Source organism: Procambarus clarkii, chromosome 18, assembly GCF_040958095.1.
Source record: "Procambarus clarkii isolate CNS0578487 chromosome 18, FALCON_Pclarkii_2.0, whole genome shotgun sequence".
NCBI classification, from domain to species: domain Eukaryota; kingdom Metazoa; phylum Arthropoda; class Malacostraca; order Decapoda; family Cambaridae; genus Procambarus; species Procambarus clarkii.
The window spans coordinates 14,584,243-14,601,843 of NC_091167.1; the positions used below are offsets into that span (position 1 = coordinate 14,584,243).

A 17,601-nucleotide genomic window follows, 5' to 3' on the forward strand; every position below is an offset into this window, starting at 1 on the left:
GTGTTTGTTGACCATGTGTTGTTTGTTCACTCCCGTGATGTTTGTTCACCCCGTGTTGTTTGTTCACCCCCGTGGTGTTTGTTCACTCTATTGTGTTTGTTCACTCTATTGTGTTTGTTCACCCCGTGGTGTTTGTTCATCCCGTGGTGTTTGTTCACCAAATGGTGTTTGTTCACCCCGTGGTGTTTGTTCACCCCCGTGGTGTTTGTTCACCCCGTGGTGTTTGTTCACCCCATGGTGTTTGTTCACCCCATGGTGTTTGTTCACCCCCGTCGTGTTTGTTCACCCCCGTGGTGTTTGTTCACCCCCGTGGTGTTTGTTCACCCCGTGGTGTTTGTTCACCCCATGGTGTTTGTTCACCCCATGGTGTTTGTTCACCCCCGTGGTGTTTGTTCACCCCATGGTGTTTGTTCACCCCATGGTGTTTGTTCACCCCATGGTGTTTGTTCACCCCCGTGGTGTTTGTTCACCCCCGTGGTGTTTGTTCACCCCCGTGATGTTTGTTCACCCCCGTGGTGTTTGTTCACCCGGTGGTGTTTGTTCACCCCAGTGGTGTTTGTTCACCCCGTGGTGTTTGTTCACCCCGTGGTGTTTGTTCACCCCATGGTGTTTGTTCACCCCGTGGTGTTTGTTCACCCCGTGGTGTTTGTTCACCCCATGGTGTTTGTTCACCCCGTGGTGTTTGTTCACCCCCGTGGTGTTTGTTCACCCCGTGGTGTTTGTTCACCCAATGGTGTTTGTTCACCCCATGGTGTTTGTTCACCCCCGTGGTGTTTGTTCACCCCCGTGGTGTTTGTTCACCCCGTGGTGTTTGTTCACCGCGTGGTGTTTGTTCAGTCCGTGGTGTTTGTTCACCCCGTGGTGTTTGTTCACCCCGTGGTGTTTGTTCACCCCCGTAATGTTTGTTCACCCCCGTGGTGTTTGTTCACCCCCGTGGTGTTTGTTCACCCCCGTGGTGTTTGTTCACCCCCGTGGTGTTTGTTCACCCGGTGGTGTTTGTTCACCCGGTGGTGTTTGTTCACCCCCGTGGTGTTTGTTCACCCCGTGGTGTTTGTTCACCCCGTGGTGTTTGTTCACCCTATGGTGTTTGTTCACCCCGTGGTGTTTGTTCACCCCGTGGTGTTTGTTCACCCCGTGGTGTTTGTTCACCCCGTGGTGTTTGTTCACCCCGTGGTGTTTGTTCACCCCATGGTGTTTGTTCACCCCGTGGTGTTTGTTCACCCCGTGGTGTTTGTTCACCCCGTGGTGTTTGTTCACCCTGTGGTGTTTGTTCACCCCATGGTGTTTGTTCACCCTGTGGCGTTTGTTCACCCCGTGGTGTTTGTTCGCCCCGTGGTGTTTGTTTACCCCATGGTGTTTGTTCACCCTATGGTGTTTGTTCACCCTGTGGTGTTTGTTCACCCCGTGGTGTTTGTTCACCCCGTGGTGTTTGTTCACCCCATGGTGTTTGTTCACCCCGTGGTGTTTGTTCACCCGGTGGTGTTTGTTCACCCCGTGGTGTTTGTTCACCCCGTGGTGTTTGTTCACCCCGTGGTGTTTGTTCACCAAGTGGTGTTTGTTCACCCCGTGGTGTTTGTTCACCCCCGTGGTGTTTGTTCACCCCGTGGTGTTTGTTCACCCCGTGGTGTTTGTTCACCCCATGGTGTTTGTTCACCCCCGTGGTGTTTGTTCACCCCGTGGTGTTTGTTCACCCCGTGGTGTTTGTTCACCCCGTGGTGTTTGTTCACCCCCGTGGTGTTTGTTCACCCCGTGGTGTTTGTTCACCCCCGAGATGTTTGTTCACCCCGTGGTGTTTGTTCACCCCGTGGTGTTTGTTCACCCCGTGGTGTTTGTTCACCCCCGTGGTGTTTGTTCACCCCGTGGTGTTTGTTCACCCCGTGGTGTTTGTTCACCCTGTGGTGTTTGTTCACCCCGTGGTGTTTGTTCACCCCCGTGGTGTTTGCTCACCCCGTGGTGTTTGTTCACCCCCGTGGTGTTTGTTCACCCCGTGGTGTTTGTTCACCCCGTGGTGTTTGTTCACCCCCGTGGTGTTTGTTCACCCCGTGGTGTGTGTTCACCCCCGTGGTGTTTGTTCACCCCGTGGTGTTTGTTCACCCCCGTGGTGTTTGTTCACCCCGTGGTGTTTGTTCACCCCCGTGGTGTTTGTTCACCCCCGTGGTGTTTGTTCACCCCGTGGTGTTTGTTCACCGCCGTGGTGTTTGTTCACCCCGTGGTGTTTGTTCACCCTGTGGTGTTTGTTCACCCCCGTGGTGTTTGTTCACCCCCGTAGTGTTTGTTCACCCCCGTGGTGTTTGTTCACCCCGTGGTGTTTGTTCACCCCGTGGTGTTTGTTCACCCCATGATGTTTGTTCACCCCGTGGTGTTTGTTCACCCCATGGTGTTTGTTCACCCCGTGGTGTTTGTTCATCCGGTTGTGGTTGTTCACTGCATGGTGTTTGTTCACCCCGTGGTGTTTGTTCACCCCATGGTGTTTGTTCACCCCGTGGTGTTTGTTCACCCCATGGTGTTTGTTCACCCCATGGTGTTTGTTCACCCCGTGGTGTTTGTTCACCCCATGGTGTTTGTTCACCCCGTGGTGTTTGTTCACCCCATGATGTTTGTTCACCCCATGGTGTTTGTTCACCCCATTGTGTTTGTTCATCCGGTGGTGTTTGTTCACCCCATGGTGTTTGTTCATCTGGTGGTGTTTGTTCACCCCATGGTGTTTGTTCACCCCATGGTGTTTGTTCACCCCATGGTGTTTGTTCACACAATGGTGTTTGTTCATCCGGTTGTGTTTGTTCACCGCATGGTGTTTGTTCATCCGGTTGTGTTTGTTCACCACATGGTGTTTCTTCACTCTGAGGTGTTTGTTCACCCCATGGTGTTTGTTCACCTTGTGGTGTTTGTTCACCCCGTGGTGTTTGTTCTCCCCCGTGGTGTTTGTTCACCCCGTGGTGTTTGTTCACCCCATGGTGTTTGTTCACCCCATGGTGTTTGTTCACCCCGTGGTGTTTGTTCACCCCGTGGTGTTTGTTCACCCCCGTGGTGTTTGTTCACCCCCGTGGTGTTTGTTCACCCCATGGTGTTTGTTCACCCCATGGTGTTTGTTCACCCCAAGGTGTTTGTTCACCCCCGTGGTGTTTGTTCACCCCATGGTGTTTGTTCACCCCGTGGTGTTTGTTCACCCCGTGGTGTTTGTTCATCCCATGGTGTTTGTTCACCCCATGGTGTTTGTTCACCCCGTGGTGTTTGTTCACCCCCGTGGTGTTTGTTCACCGCATATTGTTTGTTCACCCCGAGGTGTTTGTTCACCCCGAGGTGTTTGTTCACCCCCGTGGTGTTTGTTCACCCCATGGTGTTTGTTCACCACATGGTGTTTGTTCACCCCGTTTTGTTTGTTCACCCCATGGTGTTTGTTCACCCCGTTTTGTTTGTTCACCCCATGGTGTTTGTTCACCCCATGGTGTTTGTTCACCCTGTGGTGTTTGTTCACCCCCGTGGTGTTTGTTCACCCTGTGGTGTTTGTTCACTCTGTGGTGTTTGTTCACCTGGTGGTGTTTGTTCACCCCCGTGGTGTTTGTTCACCCCGTGGTGTTTGTTCACCCCATGGTGTTTGTTCACCCCATGGTGTTTGTTCACCCCATGGTGTTTGTTCACCCCATGGTGTTTGTTCACCCCATGGTGTTTGTTCACCGCATGGCGTTTGTTCACCCCGTGGTGTTTGTTCACCCCATGGTGTTTGTTCACCCCATGGTATTTGTTCACCCCGTGGTGTTTGTTCACCCCATGGTGTTTATTCACCCCGTGGTGTTTGTTCACCCCGTGGTGTTTGTTCTCCCCATGGTGTTTGTTCACCCCGTGGTGTTTGTTCACCCCCGTGGTGTTTGTTCACCCTCATGGTGTTTGTTGACCATGTGTTGTTTGTTCACTCCCGTGATGTTTGTTCACCCCGTGTTGTTTGTTCACCCCCGTGGTGTTTGTTCACTCTATTGTGTTTGTTCACTCTATTGTGTTTGTTCACCCCGTGGTGTTTGTTCATCCCGTGGTGTTTGTTCACCAAATGGTGTTTGTTCACCCCGTGGTGTTTGTTCACCCCCGTGGTGTTTGTTCACCCCGTGGTGTTTGTTCACCCCATGGTGTTTGTTCACCCCATGGTGTTTGTTCACCCCCGTGGTGTTTGTTCACCCCCGTGGTGTTTGTTCACCCCCGTGGTGTTTGTTCACCCCGTGGTGTTTGTTCACCCCATGGTGTTTGTTCACCCCATGGTGTTTGTTCACCCCCGTGGTGTTTGTTCACCCCATGGTGTTTGTTCACCCCATGGTGTTTGTTCACCCCATGGTGTTTGTTCACCCCCGTGGTGTTTGTTCACCCCCGTGGTGTTTGTTCACCCCCGTGGTGTTTGTTCACCCCCGTGGTGTTTGTTCACCCGGTGGTGTTTGTTCACCCCAGTGGTGTTTGTTCACCCCGTGGTGTTTGTTCACCCCGTGGTGTTTGTTCACCCCATGGTGTTTGTTCACCCCGTGGTGTTTGTTCACCCCGTGGTGTTTGTTCACCCCATGGTGTTTGTTCACCCCGTGGTGTTTGTTCACCCCTGTGGTGTTTGTTCACCCCGTGGTGTTTGTTCACCCAATGGTGTTTGTTCACCCCATGGTGTTTGTTCACCCCCGTGGTGTTTGTTCACCCCCGTGGTGTTTGTTCACCCCGTGGTGTTTGTTCACCGCGTGGTGTTTGTTCAGTCCGTGGTGTTTGTTCACCCCGTGGTGTTTGTTCACCCCATGGTGTTTGTTCACCCCCGTAATGTTTGTTCACCCCCGTGGTGTTTGTTCACCCCCGTGGTGTTTGTTCACCCCCATGGTGTTTGTTCACCCCGTGGTGTTTGTTCACCCCGTGGTGTTTGTTCACCCCGTGGTGTTTGTTCACCCCATGGTGTTTGTTCACCCCGTGGTGTTTGTTCACCCCGTGGTGTTTGTTCACCCCGTAGTGTTTGTTCACCCTGTGGTGTTTGTTCACCCCATGGTGTTTGTTCACCCTGTGGCGTTTGTTCACCCCGTGGTGTTTGTTCGCCCCGTGGTGTTTGTTTACCCCGTGGTGTTTGTTCACCCTATGGTGTTTGTTCACCCTGTGGTGTTTGTTCACCCCGTGGTGTTTGTTCACCCCGTGGTGTTTGTTCACCCTATGGTGTTTGTTCACCCCGTGGTGTTTGTTCACCCGGTGGTGTTTGTTCACCCCGTGGTGTTTGTTCACCCCGTGGTGTTTGTTCACCCCGTGGTGTTTTTTCACCAAGTGGTGTTTGTTCACCCCGTGGTGTTTGTTCACCCCCGTGGTGTTTGTTCACCCCGTGGTGTTTGTTCACCCCGTGGTGTTTGTTCACCCCATGGTGTTTGTTCACCCCCGTGGTGTTTGTTCACCCCGTGGTGTTTGTTCACCCCGTGGTGTTTGTTCACCCCGTGGTGTTTGTTCACCCCCGTGGTGTTTGTTCACCCCGTGGTGTTTGTTCACCCCCGAGATGTTTGTTCACCCCGTGGTGTTTGTTCACCCCTGTGGTGTTTGTTCACCCCGTGGTGTTTGTTCACCCCCGTGGTGTTTGTTCACCCCGTGGTGTTTGTTCACCCCGTGGTGTTTGTTCACCCCGTGGTGTTTGTTCACCCCGTGGTGTTTGTTCACCCCCGTGGTGTTTGCTCACCCCGTGGTGTTTGTTCACCCCCGTGGTGTTTGTTCACCCCGTGGTGTTTGTTCACCCCCGTGGTGTTTGTTCACCCCGTGGTGTTTGTTCACCCCCGTGGTGTTTGTTCACCCCCGTGGTGTTTGTTCACCCCGTGGTGTTTGTTCACCGCCGTGGTGTTTGTTCACCCCGTGGTGTTTGTTCACCCCGTGGTGTTTGTTCACCCCCGTGGTGTTTGTTCACCCCCGTAGTGTTTGTTCACCCCCGTGGTGTTTGTTCACCCCGTGGTGTTTGTTCACCCCGTGGTGTTTGTTCACCCCGTGGTGTTTGTTCACCAAATGGTGTTTGTTCACCCCCGTGGTGTTTGTTCACCCCCGTGGTGTTTGTTCACCCCCGTGGTGTTTGTTCACCCCCGTGGTGTTTGTTCACCCCCGTGGTGTTTGTTCACCCCGTGGTGTTTGTTCACCCCCGTGGTGTTTGTTCACCCCCGTGGTGTTTGTTCACCCCCGTGGTGTTTGTTCACCCGTGGTGTTTGTTCACCCGTGGTGTTTGTTCACCCCATGGTGTGACACCTGGTCCATGACGACCCGTCCACCTCATGTACAGGCGTCGTCTGCCCACCTTCCTTGTGGCTACCATGTGGAGGTTCCACGGATCAACGGCCCCGCGGCCCGGTCTCCAACCAGGAGTCCAGGTTGGATGTCTGGTCATCCAGGGTGTTTGACGCTGATGTATGAATCACAGCCTGATTGATGCGGTATTCTTTGGTGGAGTTTGTCGAGTTCTGTCTTGAACTCTGTGAGAGGTCGCTTAGTTATACTCCTATGTTTAGCGGGAGTGTGTTGAACAGTCTTGGGCCCGTGATGTTGATAGTTCTCCCTCAGCGTATCTCAGCCCGTCCTCCTAAGGTTTCCCATCGTCAAGAAAACGGTCAATTTAAAATGGCCTGTCCTAACCTGCCACAGGACCCAAAACAGCCGCTTACATTTTCAAGTACAATTTTTGGCGTTATGTAACGCATACGATCGAAATGCGACGTTCTTTTTATGAGGAAAGTTTGACCTTTTGCACCTCTGCTTTTTTTATGGGGCTATTTTGCACAACCTGCCATGCCTTCTGGTCTCATGTGGTGTGATCTCCGTGCTCACATTTGGAACCAGCCCCTCCAATATTTTCCACGTGTAAAATTATTATATATCTCTCTCGCCTGCGCTCTAGAGAATACTGATTTAGTACTTTTAATCGGTTCCAATAATTTACATGACTTATAGAGTGGATCCTTGCGGGAAAGGATGTTTGCACGCTCTCCAGGTCATCAATTTCTCCGGCTCTGAATAGAGCTGTTATTGAGTAACAATATTCCACCCTAGAGAGCACTAGTGTCTTGAACAGTATCATTGGCCTGGCATCCCTTGTTAGAAGGTCCTTGTTATCCAACCTGTCATTTTTCTTGCAGTCGTGACAGCTACTTTATTGTGTTCTTTAAAGGTAAGGTTTTCCGTCATGATTACTCCTAGAGCCTTTATTTTGATTTGTCGTTGTTTAACGTGATTTGATTTCGTTATTTATAAGATATATAACTGTTATGTATTCTTTTACTTAGGAGTTTCTCATCCAGCAAACGTTATTCTCCTGTTAATTTATTATGTTTCTTCGTGTGACACAATTATTGTATTCGTCACGTCATTATAACGGTTGTTAATTAGTCATTTATTATAGTTAGGCTTATTACCAGTGAAGGCTAATTACTGCTAATTAAATTACCTGTTTCTTGTGGTATATTAATTATCACATTTGTTATATTATCGTTTAGCTTCAGATAATTTACTATAGCCTTTACTTTATATTTTAATTATTTTACTATCTATTTTAATTATATTGTGACGGTAACGCGTTGGTGTTCGGCTGTTTAAGGCTAGGGGTATGGCCTCGTCACATAGTTATAAAAAAAAAATAGAAAAAACTGGAACTTCGTCTGTGGTAAGGTAAGGAGAAGACACACAAAACACAAGTAAACTTTAACAATGAAATTTTAATTACGTTAAATAAATCAAACATGAATAAAATGCACAAACAAATTTGTATAATAAAATCAATCAATCAAAATAATAAGAATAATTAAATGACACAATGAAAAGTTACGTTAAGACAAAATAACAAGAAGTGCAATACAAAATAATTGGGAGGTGCTGGAATATTGGCTTTAAGCTACCACCTCTCTCAGTACACGCTAGCGTCTAGCCGGGAGGAGTGGTGACAACGAGAGCACCGAATATTCTGAGGTCTGAGGTCGTGGCGACCCCAGACATCAAGTAGTATGGGGGGGCGAGTGCAGGTGCAGCCAGACCGGCGACCAATCAGCGGAGCCGGCAGCGATCAACATGTAGTTTGGTGGTTTGAGTCCGAACAGGTGGCTGGCTGCATACGTTTTGCTCACCCTGGCAAGCCTTGCTGGTGTTGTTGTCGTTGTTGGACATGTCTTCCATAGTCGTTTTATATAATTTCGACGACGTAATTATGGAGGGAAGAGCAGGCTCAATCTCTTGAAGGAGATTATCGTCACAATATAAATACAAATTCATACCCCCCTGCGTGAGTCTCAGTCAGCCTACCCAAAAATTTATATCTATCCAGATCTATCTTTCTGTCGACTCTTAATGCTTTTTTTCTCTTTGTTCTATGTTCTTGTTAATTGTAATACTATTGTAGTAATTCTGTTCCAGGTGTAGCCAGCGAAGACACGAAGGAGGAGGAGGAGGAGGAGGGGAAGGAAGCGGTGATAAAGAAGGAGTAAGGCAGAGCAGGAGAGCGTACAGCAGCAGTAGAGGAGAGCGCTGCCGCCATGTCTGGGCAGGACAGCAAGGCGCCCCTGAGGCAGGTCCGCAGTATCCAGTTCGGCATCCTGAGTCCAGATGAGATTGTAAGTTCCTTTGGTCTTGTCCAGGGCTGTGTTGACACTTTCCCCAGGGTGTACTCTGTGTACACCAGTGGGTGTACTGTGTCTACACCAGTGGTGTACTGTGTGTACACCAGTGGGTGTACTGTGTGTACACCAGTGGTGTACTGTGTGTACACCAGTGGTGTACTGTGTCTACACCAGTGGTGTACTGTGCGTACACCAGTGCGTGTACTGTGTGTACACCAGTGCGTGTACTGTGTGTACACCAGTGGGTGTACTGTGTCTACACCAGTGGTGTACTGTGCGTACACCAGTGCGTGTACTGTGTGTACACCAGTGGTGTACTGTGCGTACACCAGTGGGTGTACTGTGCGTACACCAGTGGGTGTACTGTGTCTACACCAGTGGTGTACTCTGTGTACACCACTGGTGTACTGTGTGTACACCAGTGGTGTACTGTGTGTATACCAGTGGTGTACTGTGTGTACACCAGTGGGTGTACTGTGTCTACACCAGTGGTGTACTGTGTGTATACCAGTGGTGTACTGTGTCTACACCAGTGGTGTACTGTGTGTACACCAGTGGTGTACTGTGCGTACACCAGTGGGTGTACTGTGTCTACACCAGTGGTGTACTGTGTGTATACCAGTGGTGTACTGTGTGTACACCAGTGGTGTACTGTGCGTACACCAGTGGTGTACTGTGTGTATACCAGTGGTGTACTGTGTCTACACCAGTGGTGTACTCTGTGTACACCAGTGGGTGTACTGTGTCTACACCAGTGGTGTACTGTGTGTACACCAGTGGGTGTACTGTGTGTACACCAGTGCGTGTACTGTGTGTACACCAGTGCGTGTACTGTGTCTACACCAGTGGTGTACTGTGCGTACACCAGTGCGTGTACTGTGTGTACACCAGTGCGTGTACTGTGTGTACACCAGTGGGTGTACTGTGTCTACACCAGTGGTGTACTGTGCGTACACCAGTGCGTGTACTGTGTGTACACCAGTGGTGTACTGTGCGTACACCAGTGGGTGTACTGTGCGTACACCAGTGGGTGTACTGTGTCTACACCAGTGGTGTACTCTGTGTACACCACTGGTGTACTGTGTGTACACCAGTGGTGTACTGTGTGTATACCAGTGGTGTACTGTGTGTACACCAGTGGGTGTACTGTGTCTACACCAGTGGTGTACTGTGTGTATACCAGTGGTGTACTGTGTCTACACCAGTGGTGTACTGTGTGTACACCAGTGGTGTACTGTGCGTACACCAGTGGGTGTACTGTGTCTACACCAGTGGTGTACTGTGTGTATACCAGTGGTGTACTGTGTGTACACCAGTGGTGTACTGTGCGTACACCAGTGGTGTACTGTGTGTATACCAGTGGTGTACTGTGTCTACACCAGTGGTGTACTGTGTGTACACCAGTGGTGTACTGTGTCTACACCAGTGGTGTACTGTGTGTACACCAGTGGTGTACTGTGTCTACACCAGTGGTGTACTGTGTGTACACCAGTGGGTGTACTGTGTCTACACCAGTGGTGTACTGTGTGTACACCAGTGGTGTACTGTGTCTACACCAGTGGTGTACTGTGTGTACACCAGTGGGTGTACTGTGTCTACACCAGTGGTGTACTGTGTGTACACCAGTGGTGTACTGTGTCTACACCAGTGGGTGTACTGTGTGTACACCAGTGGTGTACTGTGTGTATACCAGTGGTGTACTGTGTGTACACCAGTGGTGTACTGTGCGTACACCAGTGGTGTACTGTGTGTATACCAGTGGTGTACTGTGTCTACACCAGTGGTGTACTCTGTGTACACCAGTGGGTGTACTGTGTCTACACCAGTGGTGTACTGTGTGTACACCAGTGGGTGTACTGTGTGTACACCAGTGCGTGTACTGTGTGTACACCAGTGCGTGTACTGTGTCTACACCAGTGGTGTACTGTGCGTACACCAGTGCGTGTACTGTGTGTACACCAGTGCGTGTACTGTGTGTACACCAGTGGGTGTACTGTGTCTACACCAGTGGTGTACTGTGCGTACACCAGTGCGTGTACTGTGTGTACACCAGTGGTGTACTGTGCGTACACCAGTGGGTGTACTGTGCGTACACCAGTGGGTGTACTGTGTCTACACCAGTGGTGTACTCTGTGTACACCACTGGTGTACTGTGTGTACACCAGTGGTGTACTGTGTGTATACCAGTGGTGTACTGTGTGTACACCAGTGGGTGTACTGTGTCTACACCAGTGGTGTACTGTGTGTATACCAGTGGTGTACTGTGTCTACACCAGTGGTGTACTGTGTGTACACCAGTGGTGTACTGTGCGTACACCAGTGGGTGTACTGTGTCTACACCAGTGGTGTACTGTGTGTATACCAGTGGTGTACTGTGTGTACACCAGTGGTGTACTGTGCGTACACCAGTGGTGTACTGTGTGTATACCAGTGGTGTACTGTGTCTACACCAGTGGTGTACTGTGTGTACACCAGTGGTGTACTGTGTCTACACCAGTGGTGTACTGTGTGTACACCAGTGGTGTACTGTGTCTACACCAGTGGTGTACTGTGTGTACACCAGTGGGTGTACTGTGTCTACACCAGTGGTGTACTGTGTGTACACCAGTGGTGTACTGTGTCTACACCAGTGGTGTACTGTGTGTACACCAGTGGGTGTACTGTGTCTACACCAGTGGTGTACTGTGTGTACACCAGTGGTGTACTGTGTCTACACCAGTGGGTGTACTGTGTGTACACCAGTGGTGTACTGTGTGTACACCAGTGGTGTACTGTGCGTACACCAGTGGTGTACTGTGCGTACACCAGTGGGTGGGTGTAGCGACACTCATGCATAAATGTTTGCCAAGTGTGTGTACAACAGAGTTCGATGAGGACTGACTGCATGAGGCAGGTGTAGACTATATATATATATGTCAATAACACAGAATGTCTGCCTGTTTGTCTCAGGTTGGCGGCCAGATAACTTGGGCTAGCCTCGCTAAACTTTGCAGGGTGACTGGTGGGTGATGGGGGACTGTCATAGATCGGGGTCAGATATATGTGGGTCAGGCGCACGCTCGCGCGTGTGTATGTGCTTGGAAGAAACTTTTAAATATCTTTGCATTCATGTTTGTAATCAGTGTCCACCTCGACCTCTCGCGTTCCCACAACGGACATTAAATGATGAACTAAAACACGCGAAGTTGACCTAACCGTCCTGAAGCTTCCGACTCCAGGCATAGAAAACGTGATTGTTCTCAAGCCGCTGTGGTTTATAATACAACGTTATTTGGCCGTTGAGGATTTTGACGTTAATAGGTGATGCATTGTGATGCAGCCTCGTAGGCCTGGTGGATAGCGCGCAGGACTCGTAATTCTGTGGCGCGGGTTCGATTCCCGCACGAGGCAGAAACAAATGGGCAAAGTTTCTTTCACCCTATGCCCCTGTTACCTAGCAGTAAATAGGTACCTGGGAGTTAGTCAGCTGTCACGGGCTGTTTCCTGGTGGTGGAGGCCTGGTCGAGGACCGGGCCGCGGGGACACTAAAAGCCCCGAAATCATCTCAAGATAACCTCAAGATAATCTCAAGAAGCCATCACAATCAGCTGAACTGGAACATCACACTCATCATACTCTGGTGATGATGGTTTAGTCTGATGTTAGAGTATGATGAGTTAGAGCATGATTCATCACTACACACCCACGGACATTACCATCACTACCTTCACCACTATCGTCACCATCACTAACTTCTCAACCACCTCACTAACCAAATTCTGTCTCCACTACCACACTAATCAACCGAAATCCTAACCATACTAACCAATCTACTCCCTCCACCACCACATTAATTCATCAAACCCTTCCTCTAACCACACTACTCTAGCAATTATCTGGCCAAGCTGCAACACTAACCAACTATCCCTCCCCATTCTCACTACTCTCCAACCATCCCCTTGCCTCCCACCATACTAACCAACCCCTGCCCACCACCACCACACTAACTAACCCCTGCCCACCACCACACTAACCAACTCCTGCCCACCACCACACTAACCAACCCCTGCCCACCACCACCACACTAACCAACTCCTGCCCACCACCACACTAACCAACCCCTGCCCACCACCACACTAACCAACCCCTACCCACCACCACACTAACCAACCCCTACCCACCACCACCACCACACTAACCAACCCCTGCCCACCACCACCGCACTAACCAACCCCTGCCCACCACCACCACACTAACCAACCCCTGCCCACCACCACCGCACTAACCAACCCCTGCCCACCACCACCACACTAACCAACCCCTACCCACCACCACCACACTAACCAACCCCTGCCCACCACCACACTAACCAACCCCTACCCACCACCACCACACTAACCAACCCCTGCCCACCACCACCACACTACCCAACCCCTGCCCACTACCACCGCACTAACCAACCCCTGCCCACCACCACCACACTAACCAACCCCTACCCACCACCACCACACTAACCAACCCCTACCCACCACCACTACACTAACCAACCCCTGCCCACCACCACCGCACTAACCAACCCCTACCCACCACCACCACACTAACCAACCCCTGCCCACCACCACCAATAACCAACCCCTGCCCACCACCACCAATAACCAACCCCTGCCCACCACCACCAATAACCAACCCCTGCCCACCACCACCAATAACCAACCCCTGCCCACCACCACCACACTAACCAACCCCTACCCACCACCACTACACTAACCAACCCCTGCCCACCACCACCGCACTAACCAATCCCTGCCCACCACCACCACACTAACCAACCCCTGCCCACCACCACCAATAACCAACCCCTGCCCACCACCACCAATAACCAACCTCTACCCACCACCACCACACTAACCAACCCCTGCCCACCACCACCACACTAACCAACCCCTGCCCACCACCACCACACTAACCAACCCCTGCCCACCACCACCACAATAACCCACCCCTGCCCACCACCACACTAACCAACCCCTACCCACCACCACCAATAACCAACCCCTGCCCACCACCACCACACTAACCAACCCCTGCCCACCACCACCACACTAACCAACCCCTGCCCACCACCACCACACTAACCAACCCCTGCCCACCACCACCACACTAACCAACCACTGCCCACCACCACCAATAACCAACCCCTACCCACCACCACCACACTAACCAACTTGTGCCCACCACCACCAATAACCAACCCCTACCCACCACCACCACACTAACCAACCCCTGCCCACCACCACACTAACCAACCCCTGCCACCACCACCGCACTAACCAACCCCTGCCCACCACCACCGCACTAACCAACCCCTGCCCACCACCACCACACTAACCAACCCCTGCCCACCACCACCACAATAACCAACCCCTGCCCACCACCACCACACTAACCAACCCCTGCCCACCACCACCAATAACCAACCCCTACCCACCACCACCACACTAACCAACCCCTGCCCACCACCACCACACTAACCAACCCCTGCCCACCACCACACTAACCAACCCCTACCCACCACCACCAATAACCAACCCCTACCCACCACCACTACACTAACCAACCCCTGCCCACCACCACCACACTAACCAACCACTGCCCACCACCACCAATAACCAACCCCTACCCACCACCACCACACTAACCAACTTCTGCCCACCACCACCAATAACCAACCCCTACCCACCACCACCACACTAACCAACCCCTGCCCACCACCACACTAACCAACCCCTGCCACCACCACCGCACTAACCAACCCCTGCCCACCACCACCGCACTAACCAACCCCTGCCACCACCACCGCACTAACCAACCCCTGCCCACCACCTCCGCACTAACCAACCCCTGCCACCACCACCGCACTAACCAACCCCTGCCCACCACCACCGCACTAACCAACCCCTGCCCACCACCACCGCACTAACCAACCCCTGCCACCACCACCACACTAACCAACCCCTGCCCACCACCACCACACTAACCAACCCCTGCCCACCACCACACTAACCAACCCCTACCCACCACCACCACACTAACCAACCCTGCTACCACCACCACCACACTAACCAACCCCTGCCCACCACCACCACACTAACCAACCCCTGCCCACCACCACACTAACCAACCCCTGCAGACCACCGCACTAACCAACCCCTGCCACCACCACCACACTAACCAACCCCTGCCCACCACCACACTAACCAACCCCTACCCACCACCACCACACTAACCAACCCCTGCTCACCACCACCACACTAACCAACCCCTGCCCACCACCAATAACCAACCCCTGCCCACCACCACACTAACCAACCCCTGCTCACCACCAATAACCAACCCCTGCCCACCACCACCACACTAACCAACCCCTGCCCACCACCACACTAACCAACCCCTGCAGACCACCGCACTAACCAACCCCTGCCACCACCACCACACTAACCAACCCCTGCCCACCCCCACACTAACCAACCCCTACCCACCACCACCACACTAACCAACCCCTGCTCACCACCACCACACTAACCAACCCCTGCCCACCACCAATAACCAACCCCTGCCCACCACCACACTAACCAACCCCTGCTCACCACCAATAACCAACCCCTGCCCACCACCACCACACTAACCAACCCCTGCCCACCACCACACTAACCAATCCCCTGCCCACCACCACCACACTAACCAACCACTACCCCCCACCACACTAACCAACCCCTGCCCACCACTAATAACCAACCCCTGCCCACCACCACCACACTAACCAACCCCTGCCCACCACCAATAACCAACCCCTGCCCACCACCACCACACTAACCAACCCCTGCCCACCACCAATAACCAACCCCTGCCCACCACCACCACACTAACCAACCCCTGCCCACCACCAATAACCAACCCCTGCCCACCAAGACACTAACCAACTCCTGCCCACCACACTAACCAACCCCTGCCCACCACCACCACACTAACCAACTCCCTGGTCCACAGCGGCGCATGTCTGTGACTGAAGGCGGGATCAAGTACTCAGAGGTGTACGAGAACGGACGGCCCAAGCTGGGCGGGCTGATGGACCCCCGCCAGGGGTGTCTGGACCGGAACACACGCTGTACCACCTGCGCCGGCAACATGGTCGACTGTCCGGGACACTTCGGGCACCTGGACCTGGCCAAGCCTGTCTTCCACGTGGGCTTCCTCACCAAGACCGTCAAGATCCTGCGCTGCGTGTGCTTCTACTGCAGCAAGCTGCTCTTCAGCACGGTGAGGCGCCCTCCTCTCTCGCCCGCTCACTCAATATTAGGCTTCCTCTACAATACTTTTGTCTTCCTTGTGATGTGACAATCCTCAACACTTACTTTACTTTAGGCATCCACTTTAATACTTTTAAGTGTCTTCTTGAACGTGTTAATAATCGTGTACACTTTAGGTTTCTTCTTCAGCACTTTTAAGTGTCTTCTTCCACTTATGATAATCCTGAATTCTTTATTATTCCGTTCAACCACATTTATGTCATTACTTCACCTACTAGTATTTAATCAATTTAATCAATTTGGATATATGTAAAGTAACGGGTGGAATAAAATATCAATCTGTACTTTTAAAGCTTCATTACAATGTACACAAGTAATTGTCAATCATTAATGTGTGAGCGATATCCATTAAATCTTATATTCTGGAGATCTTGGAGATAATCTGAGGTTATACAGAGATAGAGTGATGGGAACTCACTCAGTTCTACCTATGGAATTTCACTTACTCAAAAATTGTGTCCTGAAGATTATATTCTTCACGATGGAAGTTTTAATGTTATGAACACTTATAAATAACTGCTGGAAAGAGACTGAGTTCCATTTCTAACCTTGAAAATAATTTTATATTTATTTATAACATATATAGATGGATGGATGGAAGGAAGGATTACTGGTTCTCCTCCTTCCCTTCTATTATAGACATAGATGGATGGTGAGAGCTCTATCCTTCTTTCTACCCTACTAATTCTACCCTTCCTTCCCAGCTCCCTTCGCTCTTCTTTTCTACCTGTCCTTCTTAACATTCTCCTCCTCCTCCTCCTTGCCTTCTACTATTAACTACTTCCCTGCTATCATTCTCTCGTTTATTTAGCGTCTTTCCCTTCTACTTTTAGCTGTTATCTTTACTCCCCTTCTTTATTTTCCCCTCCCGGTATTACAAATGGTGACAGCGGTGGGATAAACCTCCCACAAACCCAATAAGTCAAAAAACCTCTCAAAAAAACATTAAAGCACTAAACCTCCTACAATCTCAGTACACCACTAAACCTTCCACAAGCCAGCTAAACGACTAGTAGACCTCCTGTAAGGACCACTGAACCTCTTCACAAACGCCACGAAGAATTCGTAATTCTTAGGTAAATTAACTCGCCACTCGACCCCGTCAGTCTCAATATCAACCAAGTGACCACTAAGTCTTCACTCTAACCCACAGGAAGACCACTAAATCTACTCTGGACCTACGAACATACCATTAAACCTAATCTAGACATACAAATTACCATTAAACCTCCTCTGGACCTACAACCAATTACTAAAGCTACTCTGGACCTACAGAACCAATTATTAAAGTTACTCAGGACCTACAAAACAATTACTAAAGCTACTCTGGACCTACAGAACCAATTATTAAAGTTACTCAGGACCTACAAAACAATTACTAAAGCTACTCTGGACCTACAGAACCAATTATTAAAGTTACTCTGGACCTACAAAACAATTACTAAAGCTACTCTGGACCTACAAAACAATTACTAAAGCTACTCTGGACCTACAAAACAATTACTAAAGCTACTCTGGACCTACAAAACAATTACTAAAGTTACTCTGGACCTACAAAACCATTTACTAAAGCTACTCTGGACCTACAAAACAATTACTAAAGTTACTCTGGACCTACAAAACAATTACTAAAGCTACTCTGGACCTACAAAACAATTACTAAAGCTACTCTGGACCTACAAAAC

General features: G+C 50.8%; 1 pseudogene; it reads left to right on the forward strand.

The window, feature by feature from the left end:
• The window catches only part of LOC123754484 (DNA-directed RNA polymerase II subunit RPB1-like), a 96,363-nt pseudogene that overhangs the window by 30,913 nt on the left and 47,849 nt on the right, over positions 1-17,601 (forward strand).